Here is a 5,464-nt window from a genome sequence, read left to right as displayed (position 1 = left end):
AGCAGTTGAGGTGTGAAAACCAAGGGAGGAGAAACTGGTTCTGTAGTTGGCAAGCCCTTCACAGTCTTTGTTTAATCCTCAGGTGATGGTGCCAAACCCGCAGATGAACCGAAGCCAGCAGCCCCCCCCCCCCAAAGTCCGGTCCCGAAGCCCCCCTGACGCAGGGCCATGGCCACCCCAAGACCCGCCACCAGCCGCAGCTAGGGAGGCCGAAGTGCTCTCCCACAGGCCCCCGCACACCGCCATTCCCAACATCTGATTTGTGTCTCATTCATCCCCCTCCTTAGAGATTGTCCAACCCTAGCCAATGCACACAGCAGAGGGGCATCGCCGGCACACGATTGGCGAACTACATTACACTGGTGTAATGTTGGTGATGGTGTACATTACAGATCCAGACTAACACGGCTACCCCTTTTGATACTTGTGTAGTATATATATATCTCTTCATGCTGCATTTTTCCACTGCATGCATCCGATGAAGTGGGTTTATAGCCCAGGAAAGACTTTGTTGCTCAAATAAATGTGTTAGTTTTCTAAGGTGCCACAAGTTACTCCTCTTTCTTTTTGCAGATAAATTAATAGGAGGTTAAGTCCATTGAATGGCTATTAGCCAGGGCTGGGTAAGGTAGACTGGTGTCCCTTCCATAGGCCTCTGTTTGTCAGAGGGTGGAGCAGATGGATGGCAGGAGCGAGGATCACTTGATCATTACCTGTTAGGTTCAGTCCCTCTGGGGCACCTGGCCATATGGCCACTGTTGGCTAACAGGATAGTGGGCTGGATGGACCTTTTGGATCTGACCCATGTATGGCCATTCTTACGTTCTTATGAAGGGGAGGGGCAAAAGCCTCTAACAGAGTTTCTGTAGTGTAGTGGTTATCACATTTGCCTAACACACAAAAGGTTCCTGGTTTGAAACCAGGCAGAAACATGCGGTTTAATTTTTCCGAGCTCCTACTGGCCTGTCCCTGCTGTTGAAGGAGCAGCAGTGATTTTCTATGCTCAAAAGGTCTGTTATACTTCCCCTGCTCCCACTTTTGTCTCCTCTCCCTCTCTGAATGCCTGTGAAGTGGCTTTCCCCCTCCCCTGCCCTCCTGGAATGCTCCTGGGATGAATGGGCTGGTTGAAGAGCAGAAGAGCTTCCAGGTAGACAAGGTGTCTGGGACTCTAATTAGGCAGCGATCACACACCCAGAGCATGGACACTGCCCAAGGTGGAGTGTGACCAACCAGATGCAGCCAAGTCATCTCTAGTCGCAGGCCATGAAGAGCAGGTCCTTAAAAGGGGAAGGGGCCCTGTGCTCAGGAGAGCACTCACAAGCTTGTACCTCCAGTGAATGCCCTTTGCCCGGACTGCCTGGCCAGTGGTTCTCTGCGTTGTATTTCATGTGCCTCAGGAAGACTTACCTTCATCGCACACCATCCATAGCTGCGCTGTGGGACACTTACCTTGCAGAATCCTGACATCTCCAGTGCCGTGCCTGTCCTGGGAGCGTGAGTATGCGAGTGTGACTCCTCCCGCCCCCCTGTTTATATTGAGGTTAGCTGTCAGTATAATAAATGTGCTGCTTTCTGCCAAACTCTGGTGGGTCATTAGTCCCTCCCTACGCTTACTAACTGGCCCAATTTTGGGTAACACCTGCTATAACCCCAACCCCTGCAGGGCAGAGAGTGGTGAAATGAGCTGAGGAAAAAGCCTTGGCATCAGCAGGGGAAAGCTAGAGGATCTTGGCTGGTCACCTTTTGAAGCCTTGTGGCTTGGTCTCCTCTGCCCTGGGAGGTTGGCTTAATGGCAGCCGGCTCTTCCTGCTGCCTCCTTTGCATGACTTGCGAAAGGAGGCAGTGAGGCAGGAATGGGGCAAAAAAGGAAAGTCGAGCTGAGGAAGGCAGGGCAGAAGCTAAGCGCCTCAGTGCAGCTAAGTGGGGTTAGTAGAGCGTCACCATCATTCTGCAAAGCCTGGGGAGGTGGCGGTTGGCTACTGGGAGGTAGAATCTTGTGCCTGCCTCTTGGCTTCCCAGGGGTGGCTACTTGCAGCCCAGGAGAAGGACAGTTCTGGGTGAAAGGAAAACAAGCAAAGCTATGGGAGGAAATTTGGGTGCAGGGTGCTGGCTCTGCGCTGGGGGAGGGGGTTGGGGTGCAGGAGGGGTGGCGCTTAACCCGGGCAGTGCAGCTCCCAAAGTGACCGGTACACACAACCCTGCGGCAGCAGCTCCTAGGTGGGCCATGCCAGGGGGTCTCTGTACGCCGCTGCCTGCAGGTGCCGCCCCCCAGAGCTCCCATTGGCTGCAGTTCCTGGCCAATGCGGGCTGCGGAGTTGGTACTCGGGGCAGGGACAGTGAATGGAGACACTCCCCCCATCCCAGGGGATGCTGGCACATGCCGGCCATTTCTGGAGTGGCACGGAGGGACGGAGGCAGAGTGGGCAGGGAGCCACCTCAGTGCTGCTGGCACATCTCTGCACACCCAGGGGGGAGGGGAGCAGAGGGCCTCCATGTGCTGCCTGGGGTTGGGGCAGAGCACAGAGCTGCCTCCCCTCCTGGGTGTATTACAGGAGTGGGTGGGTGGGGTCTTTTGGCCTGCAAGGTGCAGCAGGTCGTGCTAGATGATCACACTGGTCCCTTCTGACCTTAAAGGCTCTGAGTCTAAAAGGGAGAGGGAAGTAAAGGAAGTTTTTTAAAAAAATAAACCAAACATTGTAATATCAGGAAAACTCCAACAGCTCATTGTATAGTCCTGCCCCTTTCTTCCTCCACTGTGTGTTGAATGACCTGCAGAACATTGATTCGCTCATTCCCTTGATAAATTGATACAATGTGACTGAAAATAAAACCAATTCCCAGGGGAGAAAACATCACATCCCTGCATTGACTGGGAATCGAACCCAGGTCAATTGCTTGGAAAGCAGCTATGCTCACCACTATACCACCAATGCATCTAGCAAAAGTGCTCCTTATGCTTGTCCAATGGAGGCTAGACCAGCATTGAGGAGATTTTCTGCCTTGTTAAAATGTACTGGATTCTCATCACTAAAAAAAAAAACCACCTCCATCTTCACTTGGGTTTGAACAATCAGCCTTTCAATTAGCCACCAAAGTTGTTAACCACAGGGTATGTCTACACTACGGGATTATTCCGATTTTACAGAAACCGGTTTTTGGAAACAGATTGTATAAAGTCGAGTGCACGCAGCCCCACTAAGCACATTAATTCGGTGGTGTGCGTCCATGTACTGAGGCTAGTTTCGATTTCTGGAGCGTTGCACTGTGGGTAGCTATCCCATAGCTATCCCATAGATCGAGAATGTGGGAAAGATTGCAGTATAATGTGATCTGCATGGTACTGAATTAAAGCTATGCACTGCAGCACTAGAAGCAGACATTTGCCCAGAATCACCCACGACACTGTTTTTGCCCCATCAGTCATTCGGATCTCAACCCAGAATTCCAATGGGCGGGAGAGACTGCGGGAACTATGGGAGTTTGCAAGTTGACAATGACAGTTGCCAGTTATACTGTACCATCTGCTGCTGTCATGGGTGCTCCTGGCTGGCCTCGGTGAGGTCGGCCGCGGGCGCATGGGCAAAAATGGGAATGACTCCCCAGGTCATTCCCTTCTTTAAGTTTTGTCTAAAGGGAGAGTCAGTCCTGTCTAGACTAAGGCAAGCCTACTAAAGAACCAGAGAGGCAAATGGCCGCTCCGGGTCAGAGCCCCAGACATCCCGCAGAAATGATGGGCTGCATGCCATTCTAGGGGTGCCCCTGCAACAACCCCACCCTTTGCTTCCCTCCTCCCCCACCCCTCCTGGGCTACCGTGGCAGCTATCCCCCCATTTGTGTGATGAAGTAATAAAGAACGCAGGAATTTGAAACAACACTGACTTTATTGCCTCTGCAAGTAGAGCTCAAAGTGGGAGGGGCAGGCAGCCTCCAGCTGCTATGATATTCCAGGCAGGACTGAATCTCCATTAGACAAAGCTTAAAGAAGAGAATGACCTGGGAGTCATTCCCATTTTTGCCCAGGCGCCCCCGGCCAACCTCACCAAGGCCAGCCAGGAGCACTCACGGGACGACGATGACGGATACCAGTCCTACTGTACCATGTGCCTGTCCGCAAGGGAAGGGAAGTGAAGGAGATGCTGCTTTTGTAGCGCTGCAGCACCCTGTCTGCCAGCAGCATCCAGTAGACATACGGTGACATTGCTTTCACGGGGGAAGGGGGGGCGATGACATATACCCTGAACCACCCGCAACAATGTTTTTGACCCTTCAGGCTTTGGGAACTCAGCCAAGAATTCAAATGGTTTTCGGAGATTGCGGGAACTGTGGGATAGCTACAGACGTCAGTCACCCCTCCCTCCGTGAGTATCCATTTCATTCTGTGGCTTTCTGGTACGCTTGTCTCAGCTCCTTAAGTTTCAGCACTGTGTCGAGTTCCTGTTGTGGCCTCTGTCTATCATGGCCTTGGAGATTTTTTCAAATGCTTTGGCATTTTGTCTTTTGGAACGGAGTTCTGATAGAACAGATTCATCTCCCCATACAGAGATCAGCTGCAGTATCTCCCGTACGGTCCATGCTGGAGCTCTTTTTTGATTCTGGAACTGCATTGTCACCTGTGCTGATCGGCGCTCCACGCTGGGCAAACAGGAAATGAAATTCAAAAGTTCGCGGGGCTTTTCCTGTCAACCTGGCCAGTGCATCCAAGTTCAGATTGCTGTCCAGAGCGGTCACAATGGTGCACTGTGGGATGTCACCTGGAGGCCAATACCATTGAATTGTGGCCACACTAACCCTAATCTGAAATAGCAATACCGATTTCAGCGCTACTCCCCGCGTCGGGGAGGAGTAGAGATTCCAGTGTTAAGAGCCCTTTATATCGATATAAAGGGATTCGTTGTGTGGAGGGGTGCAGGATTAATGCGATTTAATGCTGCTAAATTCGATATAAACTCGTAGTTTTGACCAGGCCAGAGAGAGCAGCAGGTTTCCTCTATTGTTTCCCACGCTTGTTTTGTTGACTAGTTTCTCCTCTGCACCAACTTGCTCTTTTGGTTTGTGAGCCTGTCTAGCTCAGTTGGCAGAATATCAGACTTTTAATCTGAGGGTCCAGGGTTCAAGTCCCTGGTCAAATAATAAGATGCTTATTAAGATCTTAAACTGTCTTTCTCACATCTTCTTTGTTACTTTTTCTTTTCAGGATTTTCCCTTTCCTCAGAAGGGCCTTTTTGTGTCTGGGTTTGAAGGAGCAACTTCCTGACAGCCCCTCTGTCCTTGCAGCCTGGAGGAATAAAGCCTCTGGGCATATAGCATGTTCCTCCCCTGCGCGCGCATGCACGCACGCACGCACACACACACACACACACACACACACAGAATATCCCTAAGGAATTAGAATCAATTGCTGCCTTCCCCTGTCCTGCTGGATACCCAAACGAAGATGCTCTTCAGCCTAAACCCATGTCCCCTC

At 51.4% G+C, this 5,464-nt stretch overlaps 1 non-coding gene across 1 annotated transcript; it reads right to left on the bottom strand.

Annotated features, from left to right (window-relative positions):
* Positions 1-2,861: 2,861 nt before the first annotated feature.
* Positions 2,862-2,933, bottom strand: TRNAG-UCC. The gene has a single exon. It is a non-coding gene; the product is annotated as a tRNA-Gly (tRNA).
* Positions 2,934-5,464: the final 2,531 nt, after the last annotated feature.

Source organism: Mauremys mutica, unplaced genomic scaffold, assembly GCF_020497125.1.
Source record: "Mauremys mutica isolate MM-2020 ecotype Southern unplaced genomic scaffold, ASM2049712v1 Super-Scaffold_100186, whole genome shotgun sequence".
NCBI classification, from domain to species: Eukaryota; Metazoa; Chordata; order Testudines; family Geoemydidae; genus Mauremys; species Mauremys mutica.
The sequence above is the reverse complement of the archived record's forward strand: the minus strand, read 5'-3'. Positions and strand labels throughout refer to the sequence as shown.